Raw genomic sequence first — 15000 nt, forward strand, 5'->3', positions numbered from 1 at the left:
CAAACAATTATTGAACTGCAAGAAATCAACTAAATCTATTCAAATTGTTATTAGAAATATAAATATCAAGTAATCATAAGACATGAACAAAATGCACCAGTGATTCGTATTTCCACGCGAACTTTCTGAAAGTACAGGAATGCCGTTCAGGTGTATGTAAAACGTACCACAGATGTCTTACACTTTCTAGTAGTCAATAGCGATGATGCTAATGACAACCTTCCAAGAATGGTTTCAAAACTTCGCAAATGTTAACTATATGAGTTGGTGCCTGCCTAGCAGAAATATACTGTGATCATTGCAGATCACTCCAGCTGCTATTTGTTCTACAGCAGCACTGCTTAACTGCAAACAAAGGTCCTTTCCTGGATGCTTGCATTATAAGTACAGCACCCCATCTAAATGTTTAATTTTTCCTGAATTCAAAGTCACCTGATAGGGTTTAAACATTGCTGTGGATATAGAACATCCAATTGTGCTGTTTTGCTATTAAAAAGGTGTACTTTTGAGGCTAAACCTGCAAACAGGGACAAACGGTCAAGGGAAATCTAAACGGAGAAGGGAACTGGGAATTAACGGAATCAAGCAAAACATTGAAGGGATTGTAGAGTGCCTAAGTGGACTACAGACATTGACTGTCTCCTAGACTAAAACAAAGGCTGCATGTACTGCCTATATTTTGAGGGAAACGCACTGTCCATTATTTGATTTGATTTGATCAGGGGTGGGAAGCAGCACACAAACTGCATTTAGTGCAATAACAATCCATGATATTATTAGGGTGATAAATAAAAAGCAGGTTGCCTCCAGTGACACAAGACCACGTCTACTGGGACAAAAGCTTACAGCACCTGGTATTCCCAGGCAGTCTCCCATCCAAGTACTAACCAGGCCCGACCCTGCTTAGCTTCCGAGATCGGACGAGATCGGGCGTATTCAGGCTGTGGTATGGCCGTAGCGAGAACAACTCTTGGTACACTTATATAAAGTCAATGGGTCACTCACTCTGAAAAGGGACACAGAAACGTATCCACTTTGTGACACAAACTGAAGAAGCTCAACCCCTGCCATTTCCAATATATATATATATATATTTGAGTCTTGTTGGAAGAGGGATATCATAGGTGTTGATTTATGACAAGTTCATTGACTAGGGCCTATAAAATAGGGTTCTATGACCGAATCACGGAATCCAGACATTGAAAACCGAAATTCAACAATATTCAAACATTTATTGAACTTAGTAAGGAAATCAACTAAATTCATTCAACTTGTTAGAAACGCATTCATTTGCCAAAGTCAATCATAAGACATGAACAAAATGCATCAGTGATTCGTATTTCTGAACTTTTCTGAAACGTATAGGAATGCCCCTGTCTGTGTGCATAAAAGTGTGGTGCGCGCAAGTGTCTTCACCACACTTTGTGTAGCCGTAAGACGATGATGCTAATGATAACCTTCTTCTGGTAGGGAAGGAATGGCTTTCCCCAAAACCTTCGCAAGTAAATGTTAACTACAGTAAGTTAGCCTATGCCTGCATGGCAGAATTATACCGTGATCATTTGCATCACTCCAGTTGCCATTTGTTCTACAGCAACACCGCAATAACCAAACAAAGGTTCTCTTCCTGGTGCATGCTTGCATTTAAGGGTAACTACACCCCAACATCTAAATGTCTTACATTTTTCCCAGACCTCACAAATGGTCACCCTGATAGGGTTTAAACATTGTTGTGGACATAGAACATCCAATTGTGCTGTTTTGCTATTAAAAAGGTGTACTTTTGAGAGCGAAAACCAAGCAAAACAGGGACAAACGTCAACGGGAAATCTAAACGGAGAAAAGGGAACTTGGGAATTAACGAATCAGGCAAAACATTGAAGGGATTGTATAGTGCCCTAATCGGGACTACAGACATTGACTGTCTCCCTAGACTAAAAACAAAGGCTGCATGTACTGCCTGCATATTTTGAGGGAAACGCATGTCCATTATTTGATTTGATTTGATCAGGGCAGGGCAGCACACAAACTGCATTTAGTCCAATAACAATCCATGATATTATTAGGGTGATAAATAAAAAGCAGTTGCTCCAGTGACACAAGAGCACGCTCTACTGGGACAAAGCTTACAGCACCTGGTATTTCAAGGCGGTCTCCCATCCAAGTACTAACCAGGCCCGACCCTGCTTAGCTTCTCGGGCGTATTCAGGCTGGTATGTCGTAGGGAGGAACAACTCTTGGTACACTATATGAAAGTCAATGTGTCACTCACTCTGAAAGGGACAGCAGAAACGTATCCACTTTTGTGACACAAACTGAAGAAGCTCAACCTCCGCTTACATTTCCATATATATATATATTTGAGTCTGTGTTGGGGGAGGAGGCATATCCTATGTTGATTTATGACAAGTTCATTGACTAGGGGCCCTATAAAATAGGGTGTGCGGACCGAATCACGGAATCAGACATTAAACCGAAATTCAACAATATTCAAACATTTATTGAACTTAGTAAGAAATCAACTAAATCTATTCAACTTGTTAGAAAACGCATTCATTTGCCCAAGTCAATCATAAGACATGAACAAAATGCATCAGTGATTCGTATTTCAAACTTTCTGAAACGGCACAGGAATGCCCCTGTCTGTGTGCATGTGTGCGGTAAGCGGCGAGTATGTTCATACACTTTGTGTAGCCGTTAGCGATGATGCTAATGATAACCTTCTTCTGGTAGGGAAGGAATGGCTTTCCCCCAAAACCTTCGCAAGTAAATGTTAACTACAAAGTAGCCTATGCCTGCCTGGCAGAATTATACCGTGATCATTTGCATCACTCCAGTTGCCATCTGTCTTGCTACAGCAACACCGCTTAACCAAACAAAGGTCTCTTCCTGGTGCATGCTTGCATTTAAGGGTAACTACACCCCAACATCTAAATGTCTTACATTTTTCCCAGACCTCTCAAATGGTCACCTGATAGGTTTAAACATTGTTGTGGACATAGAACATCCAATTGTGCTGTTTTGCTATTAAAAAAGGTGTACTTTTGAGAGCGAAAAACCTGCCAAACAGGGACAAACGGTCAACGGGGAAATCTAAACGGAGAAAAGGGAACTTGGGAATTAATGGAATCAGGCAAAACATTGAAGGGATTTGTATAGTGCCCTAATGGACTACAGACATTGACTGTCTCCTAGACTAAAAACAAAGGCTGATGTACTGCCCTATCATTTTGAGGGAAACGGACTGTCCATTATTTGATTTGATTTGATCAGGGCAGGGCAGCACACAAACTGCATTTAGTCAATAACAATCCATGATATTATTAGGGTGATAAATAAAAAGCAGTTGCTCCATGACACAAGAGCACGCTCTACCTGGGACAAAAAGCTTACAGCACCTGGTATTCCCAGGCGGTCTCCCATCCAAGTACTAACCAGGCCCAACCCTGCTAGCTTCCGAGATCTGGACGAAATTTTTTTTTTTTTTTTTTTTTTTTTTTTTAAAGAATTAACCCATCATAGCTTTTACAGCTTATTTTTTACATAAAGAATTTCACATAAACAGTTTACATATCATAGCTTCATATTTCCATCACATCTTAAAGCTTCACAGCTTATTTTGTACATATCATAGCTTCATATTTCACATAATTTCACATCTCATAGCTTCACAGCTTAATTTTTACATATCATAGCTTCATATTTACATCACATCTCTCACATCTCATAGCTTCACAGCTTATTTTTTACATATCATAGCTTCATATTTCACATCACATCTTCACATCTCAGCCTATAAACATAGATTATCAGTCCACGTCATAGCTTCTTACATGCGTTTACAGCAACTGGTATTCCAAGGTGGTCCCCATCCAAGTACTAACCAGCCCTAAATGCTTAGCTTCCGAGATCGGACGAGATTTCGGGCGTATTCGAGGCTGGCCATGGCCGTAAGCGAGGAACAACTCTTGGTACACTATCCTGAGTAAAGTAATGTGTCACTCACTCTGAAAGGGACACAGAAACGTATCCACTTTGTGACACAAACTGAAGAAGCTCAACCCCCTGCTTACATTTCCAATATATATATATATATATTTGAGTCTTGTTGGAGGGGGAAAGGCATATCCTATGTTGATTTATGACAAGTTCATTGACTAGGGCCCTATAAAATAGGGCGTTCGTGGACCGAATCACCCGGAACAGACATTGAAACAAGAAATTCAACAATATTCAAACATTTATTGAACTTAGTAAGAAATCAACTAAATCTATTCAACTTGTTAGGAAAAAGAATCATATTGCCAAGTCAATCATAAGACATGAACAAAATGCATCAGTGATTCGAAGATTTCCATGAACTTTCTGAAACGGCACAGGAATGCCCCTGTCTGTGTGCATGTGTGCGGTGCGCGCTGTCTACACTTTGTGTAGCCGTAAGCGATGATGCAATGATAACCTTCTTCTGGTAGGGAAGGAATTGGCTCTCCCCTAAAACCTTCGCAAGTAGCAATGCTTAACTACAAAGTAGCCTATGCCTACATGGCAGAATTATACCGTGATCATTTGCATCACTCCAGTTGCCATTTGTTCTACAGCAACACCGCTTAACCAAACAAAGGTCTCTTCCTGGTGCATGCTTGCATTTAAGGGTAACTACACCCCAACATCTAAATGTCTTACATTTTTCCAGGACCTCACAAATGGTCACCTGATAGGGTTTAAACATTGTTGTGGACATAGAACATCCAATTGTGCTGTTTTGCTATTAAAAAGGTGTACTTTTGAGAGCGAAAACCTGCCAAAACAGGGACAAACGGTCCAATTGTGGGGAAATCTAAACGGAGAAAGGGAACTTGGGAATTAACGGAATCAGGCAAAACATTGATTGAGGGATTGTATAGTGCCTAATGGACTACAGACATTGACTGTCTCTGAGATTAAAAACAAAGGCGCAGTTACTGCCTATATTTTGAGGGAAACGACGTATTATTGATTTGATTGGATCAAGGCAGGGCAGTACAACAAAGATAGTCAATAACATGATATTTGTTAGGATAGTAAAATATCATATATAAGAGCAGCTCACTGGGGATGCAAAAAGAATCGGTAAATAAGAATAACAGGCCATACGAGATCGGAGAAATTTTTTTTTTTTTTTAATTTTTTTTTAAATAACCATCATAGCTTTACAGCTTATTTTTTTACATATATAGCTTCATATTTCACATCAAATTCTCACATCTCATAGCTTCACAGAAATATATTTTACATAACCTAGCTTCATATTTCACATCACAATTTATATTCTCATAGCTTAACAGTTTATTTTTACATATCATAGATCATATTTCAAGCATCACATCTTCACATCTCATAGCTTCAGTAATTTTATAATATATAGCTTCATATTTCACATATCATGATTCTCCATCTCATAGGTTTACAGCTTATTTTTACATATCATAGCGTTCAATTTCACATCACATCTTCGGCAATCTCAGCATATAAATACAATATTATCAGTCACGCTATAGATTTACATGCTTACAGCAACTGGTGATTCCAAGGTGGTCCCATCCAAGTACTAACTAACCCAAACTGCTTAGCTTCCCCAGATCTGACGCAGATCGGGCGGATTAGGCTGGTATGGACGTAATAAGGAACAACTCTTGGTACACTAATATAAAATGTGTATACTCTGAAAGGGACACAGAAACCTATCCACTTTGTGACACAAACTGAAGAAGCTCAACCCCTGTTTTTCATTTCTGCAGCGATATGGTATATATATTTGAGTCTTGTTGGGGGGGGGGGAGAGGGCATATCCTATGTTGATTTGGAGTGAATAAAGTCATTGATAGGGTTTATAAAATAGGGCAATAGAATAGACATTAAAATACAAAATATTCAAACATTTATTGAACTTAGTAAGAAATCAACTAAATTAACTTGTGTAGAATTGATATTTATTTCAAGTAATAAAAAATGAAACAAAATGCATAAGGATTTCATGAATAAAAGAGGAACGCCGTGGGCATGGACACTTAGTGATGATAAACGGAGGAAGGAATATTAAATCCTTAGAAGTAAATGTTAATTATAAAGTAAAGCTGGCAGAATTATGCCGAGATCATTTGCATCACTCCATGTTGCATTGTTCTACAGCAACACCCGCTAACCAAACAAAGGTCTCTTCCGGTATGCTTAAATTTAAGGGTAATAAATACAAAACATCTAAATGTCTTAAATTTTTCCCTGACCTCAAGAAATGGTCACCTGATAGGGTTTAAAACATTGTTGTGGAAAGAATACAATGTGCGTTTATTAAAAAGTGTATTGAGAGCTAAAAAAAAACAGGGACAAACGTCAACGGGGAAATCTAAACGGAGAAAAGGGAACTTGGGAAGAAAAAAATGTATAGTGCTATCGGGGACTACAGACATTGACTGTTCTAGACTAAAAACAAAGGCTGCATGTATTGCCTATATTTTTGAGGGAAACGACTGTCCATTATTTGATTTGATTTGATTGTTAGGAAGGGCAGAAAAACTGCATTTCTTAGTCAAACAAGATATTAAGATAAAAAAAAGTGACACAAGAGCAAGCTCTATGGGAAAAAAGTTACAGCACCTGAGTAGCTCAGACGGTTCCCATCCAAGTATAATCCAGGCCCGACTCCTGCATTTAGTGAGATTGACGAGATCGGGGTTAAAAATAATATAGCTTATTTTTTATAAATATAGATATTAAAAACACATTCATAGCTTCACAGCTTATTTTTACAAATAATATTTCATATTTAATCATACCACACATTAATAATAATACATAATAATCTCATAGCTTCACAGCTTATTTTTTTCATATCATAGCTTCAGTATTTAATACATCTTCACATCTCAGCCTATAAACAGATTATCAGTCACGTCATAGCTTCTTACATGCTTTTAAGAACTGGATTCAAGGTGGTCCCCCTATCCAAGTGACTAACCAGCCCTAAACCTGCTTAGCTCGAGATCTGAGAGATCGGGCGTATTCAGGTGGTATGGCCGTAAAGAGGGAACAACCTTGTACACTATAAAGTAATGTGTCACCCACTCGGAAAGGGACACAGAAACGTATCCACTTTGTGACACAAACTGAAGAAGTAACTCCTGCTTATATTTCCAAATATATATATATATATATTTGAGCTTGTTGGGGGGAAGAGGGATATCTATGTGATTATGAAAGAAGGCCAAAAATAGGGGGATAATCAGGAATCAGACATTAAACCGAAATTCAACAATATTCAAACATTTATTGAACTTAGTAAGAAATCAACTAAATCTATTCAACTTGTTAGAAAAGATTATTTGCCCAAGTCAATCATAAGACATGAAAAAATGCATAGTGATTCGGATTTATGAAATTTCTGAAAGGCACAGAATTGCCCGTCTGTGGATGTGTGGGTGGTGGTGCAGATGTACACTGTGTAGCGTTAGATGATGTAATGATAACCTTGGTAGGGAAGAATGGTTCCCCAAAACCCTGAAGTAAATGTTAACTACAAAGTAGCTATGCTGCATGGCAGAATTATACGTGATCATTTGCATCACTCAGTTGCCATTTGTTCTACAGCAACACCGCTAACCAAACAAAGGTTCTTCTGGTGCATGCTTGCATTTAAGGGTAAACACCCCAACATCTAAATGTTTAATTTTCAGACACAAATGGTCACCTGATAGGGTTTAAAACATTGTTGTGGACATAGAACATCCAATTGTGCTGTTTTGCTATTAAAAAGGTGTATTTTTTGAGAGCGAAAACCTACAAAAAGGAAAACAATCGGGGAAATTTAAAGAAAAAGGGAACTTGGGAATTAACGGAATCAGGAAAAACATTGAAGGGATTGTATAGTGCCCTAATGGACTACAGACATTAACTGTCTCCTAGACTAAAAACAAAGGTGGATGTATGCTATATTTTGAGGGAAACGAGTATTTTGGATTGATTGATAGGGAGGGAGACACAACATTAGTAATAAAATCATGATATTATTAGGGTGATAAATAAAGTGTCATGACACAAGAGCACGATAGGGAAAAATTACAGCACCGGAAAGGGTCCCATCCAAGTATAATCAGGGCCGACACTGCTTAGTCCGAGATCGGATAATTGGAGGAAGATAGGGAAAACTGGAAATATAAAGTAATGTCATACTTGAAAGGGACACAGAAACGTATCCACTTTGTGACACAAACTGAAGAAGCTCAACCGCTAATTTAAAAAAAAATTGAGTTTGTTAAAATAATGTGATTTATGACAAGTTATTGATAGGGCCTATAAAATAGGCGTATGGACCGAATCACGGAATCCAGACATTTAAACCGAAATTCAACAATATTCAAACATTTATTGAACTTAGTAAGAAATCAACTAAATCATTCAACTTGTTAGATAAACGCATTCAGTTGCCAAGTAATCATAAGACATGAACAAAATGCATCAGTGATTATTTCATGAACTTTCTGAAAGGCACAGGAATGCCCCCTGTCTGTGCGCAGTGTGGGTTGGTGCGTATGTCTACACTTTGTGGAGACGTTAGAATGATGCTAATGATAACCTTCCGGTAGGGAAGGGAATGGCTTTCCCCCAAAACCTTCGCAAGTAAATGTTAACTACAAAGTAGCCATGCCTGCCTGGCAGAATTATATGATATTTGCATACTCAGTTGCCATTTGTTTACAGCAACACGTTAACCAAACAAAGGTATTCTGGTGCATGCTTGCATTTAAGGGTAACTACACCCCAACATCTAAATGTCTCAGATTTTTCCCAGACCTAAAATGGTACCTGATAGGGTTTAAACATGTTGTGGAAATAGAACATCCAATTGTGCTGTTTTGCTATTAAAAAGGTGTATTTTGAGAGCGAAAAACCTGCCAAAACAGGGAAAACGGGTAACGGGGAAATTAAAAGAAAAGGGAACTTGGGAATTAACGGAATCAGGCAAAACATTGAAGGGATGTATAGTGACCTAATCGGGATATAGACATTGATGTTAGATCAAAAACAAAGGCTGCATGTATGCCTATATTTTGAGGGAAACGAGTCATTATTTGATTTGATTTGATCAGGGAGGGAGACACACAAACTGCATTTAGTCAATAACAATCCATGATATTATAGGGTGATAAATAAAAAGCAGTTGCTCCATGACACAAGAGCACGCTCTATGGGACAAAAGCGTACAGGCACCTGCATTCCAGGCGGTCTCCCATCCAAGATTACTAACCAGGCCCGACCCTGCTTAGCTTCCGAGATCGGACGAGATCGGGGCGTATTCAGGCTGGTATGGCCGTAAGCGAGGAACAACTCTTGGTACACTATATAAAGTCAATGTGTCACTCACTCTGAAAGGGACACAGAAACGTATCCACTTTGTGACACAAACTGAAGAAGCTCAACCCTTGTTTACATTTCTAATATATATATATATATATTTGAGTCTTGTTGGGGGGGAAGAGGGCATATCCTATGTTGATTTATGACAAGTCCATTGACTAGGGCCCTATAAAATAGGCGTTACGGACCGAATCAAAGGAATCCAGACATTAAACCGAAATTCAACAATATTCAAACATTTATTGAACTTAGTAAGAAATCAACTAAATCTATTCAACTTGTTAGAAAACGCATTCATTGCCCAAGTCAATCATAAGACATGAACAAAATGCATCAGTGATTCGTATTTCCATGAACTTTCTGAAACGGCACAGGAATGCCCCTGTCTGTGTGCATGTGTGCGGTGCGCGCGTATGTCTACACTTTGTGTAGCCGTTAGCGATGATGCTAATGATAACCTTCTTCTGGTAGGGAAGGAATGGCTTTCCCCAAAACCTTCGCAAGTAAATGTTAACTACAAAGTAGCCTATGCCTGCCTGGCAGAATTATACCGTGATCATTTGCATCACTCCAGTGGCCATTTGTCCTACAGCAACACCGCTTAACCAAACAAAGGTCTCTTCCTGGTGCACGCTTGCATTTAAGGGTAACTACACCCCAAAATCTAAATGTCTTACATTTTTCCCAGACCTCACAAATGGTCACCTGATAGGGTTTAAACATTGTTGTGGACATAGAACATCCAATTGTGCTGTTTTGCTATTAAAAAGGTGTACTTTTGAGAGCGAAAACCTGCCAAAACAGGGACAAACGGTCAACGGGAAATCTAAACGGAGAAAAGGGAACTTGGGAATTAACGGAATCAGGCAAAACATTGAAGGGATTGTATAGTGCCCTAATGGACTACAGACATTGACTGTCTCCTAGACTAAAAACAAAGGCTGCATGTACTGCCTATATTTTGAGGGAAACGCACTGTCCATTATTGATTTGATTTGATCAGGGCAGGGCAGCACACAAACTGCATTTAGTCCAATAACAATCCATGATATTATTAGGGTGATAAATAAAAAGCAGTTGCTCCATGACACAAGAGCACGCTCTACTGGGACAAAAAGCTTACAGCACCTGGTATTCCCAGGCGGTCTCCCATCCAAGTACTAACCAGGCCCGACCCTGCTTAGCTTCCGAGATTGGACGAGATCGGTGTATTCAGGCTGGTATGGCCGTAAGCGAGGGAACAACTCTTGGTACACTATATAAAGTCAATGTGTCACTCACTCTGAAAGGGACACAGAAACGTATCCACTTTGTGACACAAACTGAAGAAGCTCAACCCTTGCTTACATTTCCAAAATATATATATATATATATTTGAGTCTTGTTGGGGGGGAGGGCATATCCTATGTTGATTTATGACAAGTCCATTGACTAGGGCCCTATAAAATAGGCGTTATGGACCGAATCAAGGAATCCAGACATTAAACCGAAATTCAACAATATTCAAACATTTATTGAACTTAGTAAGAAATCAACTAAATCTATTCAACTTGTTAGAAAACGCATTCATTTGCCCAAGTCAATCATAAGACATGAACAAAATGCATCAGTGATTCGTATTTCCATGAACTTTCTGAAACGGCACAGGAATGCCCCTGTCTGTGTGCATGTGTGCGGTATGCGCGTATGTCTACACTTTGTGTAGCCGTTAGCGATGATGCTAATGATAACCTTCTTCTGGTAGGGAAGGAATGGCTTTCCCAAAACCTTCGCAAGTAAATGTTAACTACAAAGTAGCCTATGCCTGCCTGGCAGAATTATACCGTGATCATTTGCATCACTCCAGTGGCCATTTGTCCTACAGCAACACCGCTTAACCAAACAAAGGTCTCTTCCTGGTGCACGCTTGCATTTAAGGGTAACTACACCCCAAAATCTAAATGTCTTACATTTTTCCCAGACCTCACAAATGGTCACCTGATAGGGTTTAAACATTGTTGTGGACATAGAACATCCAATTGTGCTGTTTTGCTATTAAAAAGGTGTACTTTTGAGAGCGAAAACCTGCCAAAACAGGGACAAACGGTCAACGGGGAAATCTAAACGGAGAAAAGGGAACTTGGGAATTAACGGAATCAGGCAAAACATTGAAGGGATTTTATAGTGCCCTAATGGACTACAGACATTGACTGTCTCCTAGACTAAAAACAAAGGCTGCATGTACTGCCTATATTTTGAGGGAAACGCACTGTCCATTATTTGATTTGATCAGGGCAGGGCAGCACACACAAACTGCATTTAGTCCAATAACAATCCATGATATTATTAGGGTGATAAATAAAAAGCAGTTGCTCCATGACACAAGAGCACGCTCTACTGGGACAAAAAGCTTACAGCACCTGGTATTCCCAGGCGGTCACCCATCCAAGTACTAACCAGGCCCGACCCTTCTTAGCTTCCGAGATCGGACGAGATTGGGCGTATTCAGGCTGGTATGGCCGTGAGCGAGGGAACAACTCTTGGTACACTATATAAAGTCAATGTGTCACTCACTCTGAAAGGGACACAGAAACGTATCCACTTTGTGACACAAACTGAAGAAGCTCAACCCTTGCTTACATTTCCAATATATATATATATATATATATATATATATATATATATATATATTTGAGTCTTGTTGGGGGGAAGAGGGCATATCCTATGTTGATTTATGACAAGTTCATTGACTAGGGCCCTATAAAATAGGCGTTGCGGACCGAATCACGGAATCCAGACATTAAACCGAAATTCAACAATATTCAAACATTTATTGAACTTAGTAAGAAATCAACTAAATCTATTCAACTTGTTAGAAAACGCATTCATTTGCCCAAGTCAATCATAAGACATGAACAAAATGCATCAGTGATTCGTATTTCCATGAACTTTCTGGCAAACGGCACAGGAATGCCCCTGTCTGTGTGCATGTGTGCGGTAAGCGCGCGTATGTCTACACTTTGTGTAGCCGTTAGCGATGATGCTAATGATAACCTTCTTCTGGTAGGGGAAGGAATGGCTTTCCCCAAAACCTTCGCAAGTAAATGTTAACTACAAAGTAGCCTATGCCTGCCTGGCAGAATTATACCGTGATCATTTGCATCACTCCAGTGGCCATTTGTCCTACAGCAACACCGCTTAACCAAACAAAGGTCTCTTCCTGGTGCACGCTTGCATTTAAGGGTAACTACACCCCAAAATCTAAATGTCTTACATTTTTCCCAGACCTCACAAATGGTCACCTGATAGGGTTTAAACATTGTTGTGGACATAGAACATCCAATTGTGCTGTTTTGCTATTAAAAAGGTGTACTTTTGAAGCGAAAACCTGCCAAAACAGGGACAAACGGTCAACGGGGAAATTTAAACGGTGAAAAGGGAACTTGGGAATTAACGGAATCAGGCAAAACATTGAAGGGATTTTATAGTGCCCTAATGGACTACAGACATTGACTGTCTCCTAGACTAAAAACAAAGGCTGCATGTACTGCCTATATTTTTGAGGGAAACGCACTGTCCATTATTTGATTTGATCAGGGCAGGGCGGGACAGCACACAAACTGCATTTATTCCAATAACAATCCATGATATTATTAGGGTGATAAATAAAAGGCAGTTGCTCCATGACACAAGAGCACGCTCTACTGGGACAAAAGCTTACAGCACCTGGTATTCCCAGGCGGTCTCCCATCCAAGTACTAACCAGGCCCGACCCTGCTTAGCTTCCGAGATCAGACGAGATCGGGCGTATTCAGGCTGGTATGGCCGTAAGCGAGGGAACAACTCTTGGTACACTATATAAAGTCAATGTGTCACTCACTCTGAAAGGGATACAGAAACGTATCCACTTTGTGACTCCTGTATTTTGGAATCTGTCCAATTGGTCTCTTGAAAACACAACATGTCTGCCTTAACAGACACTAAAACCTGCTCAAATTTGCTCATGTTTCTCAAACTGTTACCATTTAGGGATGCGACTGTAATCATTATTAATGTGTGCAGAGGTATAATCAGAGCAAAACAAGTCCTTTCAAAACCTACTGTTTCTCGTGTTTTGCCAGAAGACATTACAGGCTCTTCAGGCATATCTGCCACTGTCTCTGAAGTCACACTCCCCATGTCACTCTCTTTTTCTCCCTCCATAAACACCTCCCCTCCTCTTCCTCAGAAGTGAGGTCCATTGTTTGCAAAAGTAAGTGATCTTTTCCCTTCTTACAGCTACATCTAACTTTCGGTCTGTCACACATTTCACACACATTACCTATGTTCAAACATTCTCTGGCATAATGCCCTTGTTCACTGCATTTATGGCAAGTGAATTCTGGACATTCCTTAAGTATGTGCCCCGGCTGAATACATAGTCTACATACCTTCACTTGATTGTCATGGATTACACGAAAATATTCAAATCCCTCGACAGTGTTAAATTTGGTAGAATATGGCAAGGATTGCACATTGTCTGTGAACTTCACCTTGCAAAATCTCGTCCCGTCTACAATGTCTGTTCCTGGCCACATCCTCCTCTTGATTGGCGTGAGTCGCCTTCACTTTCCAGCCTCTTAGTTTCTCATATATCTCCCCATCTGTAATGTATGCAGGCAAGTTCAAAAAGGACACCACAAGCTCATCGTTCCCTAGCTCTTTAGCCATGATTTGACAGTTCTTTATCTTTAGCCCGTCCATTAGTCTTTCTTTTCCCTTTACATGAGACATTGTTATTTCATACTTATTTCCGTCTCTCATTCTACATCCAAGTATTGTTCCACAAACTTCCCTTATTCCTCTCAGCAATTCCATTCGTTGTTATTTTCCCTTCTCCAATTATTTCTCGTTCACCGTCAGTTCCTTCTCATACTTTATTTTCTTCAGTTCTTCATTTGAAATTCTGATTTCACTGTTGTCCTTTCTCGTCTCGTTTGTATTCTTGATGTTGACGCCATGTTGTCCATCCGGTTATTTTAATAAATATCCCCCAAACAGCTCACGCCGATGGGGGATAATAACAAAAAAAGTTTCAAAGAAAATCAACTACAATCACACACAAACTTTCAAACTTATAAATCAAATAAACCTCCAAAAAACGATATCTTCTCTCAAGCACTCAGACACCTGCCGCTCATCCACTTCCTGAAATTCCAAAAAGGGGCGTATTCAGGCTGGTATGGCCGTAAGCGAGGGAACAGCTCTTGGTACACTATATAAAGTCAATGTGTCACTCACTCTGAAAGGGACACAGAAACGTATCCACTTTGTGACACAAACTGAAGAAGCTCAACCCTTGCTTACATTTCTATATATATATATATATATATATATATATATATATATATTTGAGTCTTGTTGGGGGGGGGGAAGAGGGCATATCCTATGTTGATTTATGACAAGTTCATTGACTAGGGCCCTATAAAATAGGTGTTGCGGACCGAATCACGGAATCCAGACTTTAAACCGAAATTCAACAATATTCAAACATTTATTGAACTTAGTAAGAAATCAACTAAATCTATTCAACTTGTTAGAAAACGCATTCATTTGCCCAAGTCAATCATAAGACATGAACAAAATGCATCA

The 15000-nt window shown here is 39.5% G+C and overlaps 3 non-coding genes and 2 pseudogenes across 3 annotated transcripts; all 5 read right to left on the reverse strand.

Annotated features, from left to right (window-relative positions):
* Window positions 1-839: 839 nt before the first annotated feature.
* Window positions 840-959, reverse strand: LOC123489096 (annotated as a pseudogene).
* Window positions 960-9230: 8271 nt separating this feature from the next.
* Window positions 9231-9351, reverse strand: LOC123489100 (annotated as a pseudogene).
* A 1155-nt stretch (window positions 9352-10506) lies between these two features.
* Window positions 10507-10624, reverse strand: LOC123489103. Its single transcript, XR_006660431.1, has one exon. It is a non-coding gene; the product is annotated as a 5S ribosomal RNA (ribosomal RNA).
* Window positions 10625-11777: 1153 nt separating this feature from the next.
* Window positions 11778-11896, reverse strand: LOC123489104. Its single transcript, XR_006660432.1, has one exon. It is a non-coding gene; the product is annotated as a 5S ribosomal RNA (ribosomal RNA).
* Window positions 11897-13083: 1187 nt separating this feature from the next.
* Window positions 13084-13202, reverse strand: LOC123489094. Its single transcript, XR_006660429.1, has one exon. It is a non-coding gene; the product is annotated as a 5S ribosomal RNA (ribosomal RNA).
* Window positions 13203-15000: the final 1798 nt, after the last annotated feature.

The sequence above is a fragment of the Coregonus clupeaformis genome, unplaced genomic scaffold, assembly GCF_020615455.1.
Source record: "Coregonus clupeaformis isolate EN_2021a unplaced genomic scaffold, ASM2061545v1 scaf2744, whole genome shotgun sequence".
NCBI lineage: Eukaryota > Metazoa > Chordata > Actinopteri > Salmoniformes > Salmonidae > Coregonus > Coregonus clupeaformis.